A 6,757-nucleotide genomic window follows, 5' to 3' on the forward strand; every position below is an offset into this window, starting at 1 on the left:
CTTTCAAGTTTGATGGGGAAGTGAAATACTTTCATGACAAAGAACAACTAAAGAATTTCATAATGGCAAAGCCAACCCTACACAGACTACTGAAAGATGTTCTAGAGAGGGACCAAAATGATCAGAACTCCACCAACGACAACAGAAGAAACCTACTAAATAGGACAAACAATTAAACACAGGAGACAAAAGAGTTAAAAAAAAAAACACCATTTAAATAACATGTCAATTGTAAGTCAACACATCTCAATTCTAACCATCAATGTAAATGGACTCAATTCACCACTTAAGAGAAATAGATTGGCACAGTGGATTAGGAAACAAAATTCAACAATATGCTGTATACAAGAAACACACTTTTAATTCCTAAAGAAACTCATAGGCTGAAAGTCAAACAATGGAAAACAATACTACATGCCCCAGCACTTCAGAAAAAAGCAGGGGTAGCAATCTTGTTCTTGGACAGTCTCAACTTCAAACCAAGAATGATCAAAAGAAATAAAGAAGGCCACTATATACTAGTTAGGGGAAAAATTCAAGAGGAAGAAATAACAATCATAAATATGTATGCAGCAAACACAGGAGCACCCAACTATATAAGACAAACCTTAATAGACATGAAAAATGTAATATCCAATACTATAATCTTAACAGGAGACCTTAACACTTCCTCATCCCAAAGAGATAGTCTACCAGACAAAAAATTAGCAAAGAAGTAGCACAACTGAACCAGAGCTTGGAACAAATGGGCTTGGTAGACATATAGAGTGTTGCACAGCTAAATATACATTTTTTTCAGCTGCACATGGGTCATTTTCTAAAATAGACCACATACTGGTCCATAGTTCATGCTTAAGTATATGCAAGAGAAGAGAAATTATCCCATGCAGGGGGCTGGTGAGATGGCTCAGTGGTCTAAAGCACCTACTGAGAACAAGCTAAGCAAAGCACAGGGACCGCGGTTCAATCCCCCAGCACCACATGCCAGCCAGGGCCGCCCCCTGGTGGGCTGAGCTGGCCACACACACTAAATAAACAAATAAAATAAAAAACATTTAAGGAAATTATCCCATGCATATTATCTAACCACAGTGCAATGAAACTGGAAATAAACGACAAAAAAAACAGAAAAAAAACTAAATATATGGAAATTAAACAACACCCTACTCAGCAATCAATGGGTTGCAGATGAAATTAAACAAGAAATTCAACAGTGTCTACAATTCAATGAAAATTTAATCCATAATTTATCAGAATTTATGGGATGCGATGAAAACAGTTCTCAGAGGGAAGTTCATAGCTGTGAACTCACACATTAGGGAAACAGAATGGGAACAAATAAACACTCTAACGCTGCACCTCCAGAAACTATAAAAGGAAGAGCAAACCAAACCCAGAGCCCAAAGATGGGAAGAAATCATAAAGACTAGAGCAGAAATTAATTCAACTGAGACAATGAAAATAGTTCAAAGAAATAACGAAACAAAAAGTTGGTTCTTTGAAAGATTAAATAAAATCGATAAACCCCTAGCTAACCTCATCAAAAAGAGGAAAGAATAAATTCAAATACAAGCAATAAGGAATGAAAAGGGTGTAATTACCACAGACCCAGTGGAAATTCAGAACATTATCAATAGCTACTTTGAGAATCTTTACTCTCACAGAATAGAAGACACAGAAGAAATGGATAGATTCCTAGAAAGGTACAAATTACCAAAACTGAGTGGACAAGTTATAACCACTCTCAATAGTCCAATAACAGCCAATGAAATAAGAGATGTAATAAAAATCCTTTCATTTTTTAAAATGTCTTGATTTCAATAATAAACTAGAGGCATCACTATTCCTGACTTGAAACCATATTATAAAGCTACTGTGATAAAATCAGTATGGCATGGGCAGAAAAACAGACCTAAGGATCAATGGAACAGATTAAAAGATGCAGACACAACTACAACCACACTCAGCCACTTTATCTTTGACAAAGAGGCCAAACACATTCACTGGAAGAATAAATGGAAAAATGGGCTTTCCACATTCTGAAAACTAAAATGAGATCAGTGTCCATAATCATGCACAAAACTACAGTCAAAATGGATTAAAGAGTTAAATGTTAAAGCAGAAAAACTAAATCTACTGGAGGAGAAAGTAGGTAGAAATCTTGAAGACATAGGGGTAAGCAAAGAGTTCACAAACAAAAATCAAACTGCATGGAAAATACTTCAAAGAATCAACAACCAAAAACTGATCTAATTGAAAAGATTTTATACATCAAAATAAGTCACCAACAGACTAAAAAGAAAACCCATGAATTGGGAAACAATTAAAACTGACTGTCTTTCAGAAAAGACTTCTACCTAGAACATATGAAGAACTTTAAAAATCAGGCCATCAAAATCCAAAGGCCCAATCCAAAAATGGGCATCTTAGATGAATACATACTTCTCAGAGTCTGGCCCATGTAGAAGCTGGTACCAAAGGGGCTTAGCCAGGAAAAGAAGCTCATTGGTGGTGAAAGATCATATCCTGGATTGGAGATATCACTAAAAATGTTTTAAAAGACAAGGTGCTATGAGTAACAAGAGAATGAGCAAGGTAAGAGGACCTACAATGAGAAGGATGATAGGAGTCCATTGTCCCCAAGTGGGACAGGAAGAGGAGCCAGTGGTGCCCAATATGGGGCTCAAAGGCAGGGGGCCCATCTACATACTGTGTTGTCTAGCTGTTTTGATAAGTATGCCACTCCTTGAAATGAGTTTCTTTTTGTGTCCTAGAACTCCTACTGTATTGTGTTTTTGAGGGGTAGTGAATAGAGTAAAGGGTTGGGTCAGGTTTGGGAGAATGAGAGGCAAGGCCTTTAAGAGGAAGGCCTTGGCTTGTAAAAGGAAGAATGTATGGGAGTGGTAGGGTAAAGGGATTGGACAAGGAGTATTTAGATGCTTTATAGAGAGGGTGAGCCAGGGAAGCAAAGTTAGGAATTCAAATGCAAAAGAAGTTAGCTAGCCAAGGAAAGACAGAACTTGTTTCTTTGTAGTAGACACTTGAGATCATGAAGGAGGGCTTTGCAATTGCCACTGATTGAGTGAGTAGTAGGAGTGAGGGTAAGTCCTAAGTATTTGACCTTTGGTAAAGCTATTTGAGCTTTGGCAGGAAAATCCCTATAGTCATGACCTGAGGGGAAGTTGAGAAGGGTAGCTGTATATTGTATGGCTAAGATATGGGAGGGGGAATAGAGAAGATAATCTATATACTGGAGGAAAATGCTAGGTTTGAGGTTGAGGGTCACCAGATCAATAGCCAGGACCTGACTAAAGAATTGAGGACTATCACTGAATTTTTAAGGCAGAATTGTCCATGTGAGCTGTAAGGAATGGAGGATATCTGGATCTGCCAAAGAAGTCCTGAAAATCAGCATGTAGGGGGATAGTGAAGAAGGGATCTTTGAGGTCCAGGACTATAAAGTGAGTAGTGGAAGGGGGAATTTGAGAGAGCATAGTGTAGGGTATGGCACTGCTGGGTGGATTGGTGTAACCACATTGTTCATAACAATGTGTTACAGTTTGAGTCTCATTGTCCCCCAAAAGCCTCATCCAGTCATGGGGAAAGAGTTTGTGATTAATTCATCATCCAGTGCTGGGAGTATGGGTATGAGTGTTGCTGGGATTATGGGTGTAAATGCTACTGGGATTATGGTTGTGAGTGCTACACCTGGCCTGGAGCAGATAACCTCAATGCAACATATGAAGACAAACTTGCTCTTTGTTGTTGTCATTATTGTGCTGCTGCTGCTGCTATTGCTGCTACTGCTGCTACTCCTCCCATTTGTTCTCACTGCCTTGCTGTTTTCTGCCACCATGAACTGCTTCCCTCTACCACGTACCACTCTGCCTTGGAGACAGCTGAGTATGGACAGAAACCTCCATAAACTGTGAGCTAAATTTGCTTTCCTGTGATCGATGATGAAGAGTGGGCCTAAGGAGAGTCACATGGGGAGAAGACACTCTCTCAGGCTTTCACAGAGAGCACATTGGCCAAGCAATGGCCATGACTCATCCACATGGCTGCACTGATAAAGGTTCTACAATCTGAGGTACAGGATCTCAGGACAAATCCTGAGGGCATTTCGCTGACCTTCTCAGACCAAAAAGCTACAACTCTTGTTGCATAGGTCCTGCTTTACCTTGGTCTTAACCATTCAGTAGAAAAGTATGAAGTCAAAATATAAGAAATAAAGCCATGCTGTTAAGTTGAGCTGTGGGGGACTCAGGTCAATAATTTCTGACATTGCCAGTTAAACAGAAGACCCAACGCTATTATGGGCTACTGGACTCTTTTAGAATATTTTGCTGAGTTTACACACCTATAATATTCAATAACAGAACTTACAAAAAATGGGGCATACAGATGAATGCCCATTTTGTATCTGTGTATTCAAAGAGGTTGGGATAGATATATAGTTGCATTCTCTTAATGAATAGAATGATTTGTTCTAATGATGTTTGTAAATAGGATCACAAGTCCACATCTTGTACAGCAATTAACCACTAAGAAGAATATATGCAGTGTATTATTTGTTGAAACTGTACTTCCGATTTGATTTGAAACTGTCTCATTGCTATCTGTTTATCAATAAAACTTTGAAAAAAAATAAAAATAAATAAATTTGCTTTCCTTAATTTCCTTAATTTTGGATGTTGGGTATTTTGTGCCAGCAATGAGAGAACAGTAACTAAGACAGAATTTGTTACCAGAGAATTGGGATCATTGCTGTAACCAAATCTGACCATGTGGATTACAAGCCTTTAGGACTAGCTTATGAGAAGAGATAGGAAAAGTTCGGAGATGTCTCCTACAGAAGAAGCACTGGAACACTTTTGGCTGCTCTGTATGAGAGATTTTGATCAGAGCTCAGAAGACCAGAATGCTGATTGAAATCCTGCCTTAAAAGACCAGGCTGGAGGGCGGCGACCTGGCGCGGCGGTCTCGGCGCCGGGCTGTGGAGCGCGAGGTCGCCGGTTCATGCCCGTCCGGACTCTTTCTCTTTGGGGCTGGGGAGATGGCTCAGTGGAATAAGCGCTTCCCTGGCAAGCGCAAGGGCCTGAGTTCAATCCCTGGTTCCGCAAAAAAAAAAAAGGACCAGTCTGGGCTACATAGTGAGTTCAAGCCCAGCCTGAACTGCATAATGAGACCATGTCAAAAAAAATAAAAAAAAAAAAAAAAAGGACCAGGCTGGGACTTCCGCTGGGACTCCAGCCAGCAGTCATGCCCCACACCTCCTGGAACCTCCCACCTACCAACCCCATGCCCTGCAGGAACCACCCACCTCCAGCCAGTGGCCAGGCTTGGTGTTGGAACCCTGCAGAGGAACTCCTCACAGAGAGGATAGGGGCAAGATCCAGTCAGCTAATCCAGAAGCAGAACAGCTTACCAGTGGGGCACAGTGGATTCACTTCCATGGGCTGCAGCAGAAAGAAGCCAAGCACAGCAGCCAGACCTAAGGAGGCCCAGCTGGATGAGTTTGCACTTGATAGATCCAGACACAGTAAGCTGAGACACACTGCTAGATCCAGATCTATGAAGAGCATCTCTCTCTCTCTCTCTCTCTCTCTCTCTCTCTCTCTCTCTCTCTCTCAGGCAACAGGTAACTGGAGTGGAAGTCTCCAGGTTCATCAAGGGGAAGTGATCAGACTGATCTTAGGAGAACTAATTTAAATACAAATTCCCAATTTTAGATCTGCTTAGCTATATAGTCATGCTTGCCCTTCTAGTCTAAAATACAAACCCATTAATTACAAAAGTTTGTCAATTGCTAAATCTCACTACCCAATATTGATGTTGCTAATTGTAGTACCGTAAATACAAAACTTCAACTCGCTAACCACATAATCTCCCTTGGGTAATAATACTGGTAGGAGCTAAGGTAACTACTATACCAAATAACAAATAAAAGGAGCAAAATGCAGTCTCAGGCACCAAGCTCACCCAGAACAAATACAGGAGACACTAGCATTGAAGAAATTGGAGGCCACGTTCCTGAAATCTCTGAAATAATAGTGTCTGAAATAAAGAAACAACTGCAGAAAGGTATTCAGGCTATCAGATCAGAAATAATCTCCCAAGTAAAAAAAGAAATGATAATTATAATGAAAGAATTACTGGCTCTGCCCACTATGGAGAGTGAAGGGGCCCTGCCGCCTGGTCCATTCACTGGCTTTTTCCACCAGACTTTACCCTTAGCCATGAGTAGCTAACGTTAAAGGTGAGGGGTGAGGGCAGTAAGGTGGCAGGCAACTGGCAACGACAGGATAAGTTCTTAAGAGAAAATCTATGGAGGAAGCAGCAGCACTGCATTCGGCCACAACCCTGGAAGACCCAGAGCTCAGGTCTGGTGTGTGAATGAGATCACCTGGGGCCCACTGGATCTTCATTTGACCCAGAGTACAGGCCCAACATGGACCCCTTCAGCAGAACTCCCGGCAAAGAGGCTAGAGGCAAGACCCACCTAGCTGTTTCAGGAGCAGAACATCTTACCAGAGTGACACAGAGGGTTCAACTCAAGGACTATGGCAGAAAGAAGTGGAGCACAGCAGTCAGATCCAAGCAACACCCACCTGGAGGAATCTGAACTTCATAGATCCGGACCTGGTGCTAAGGTAATAACTCTATCTAAGCTCTACACTGAAGGTCAGAAGACAGTGGTATACAAAATGACAAAGAGAAGGAACAAAATGTAGTTTCAGGACTCGAATCCACCCAG

The sequence above is a fragment of the Octodon degus genome, unplaced genomic scaffold (genome assembly GCF_000260255.1).
Source record: "Octodon degus isolate 3935 unplaced genomic scaffold, OctDeg1.0 scaffold00287, whole genome shotgun sequence".
In the NCBI taxonomy this organism is placed as follows: domain Eukaryota; kingdom Metazoa; phylum Chordata; class Mammalia; order Rodentia; family Octodontidae; genus Octodon; species Octodon degus.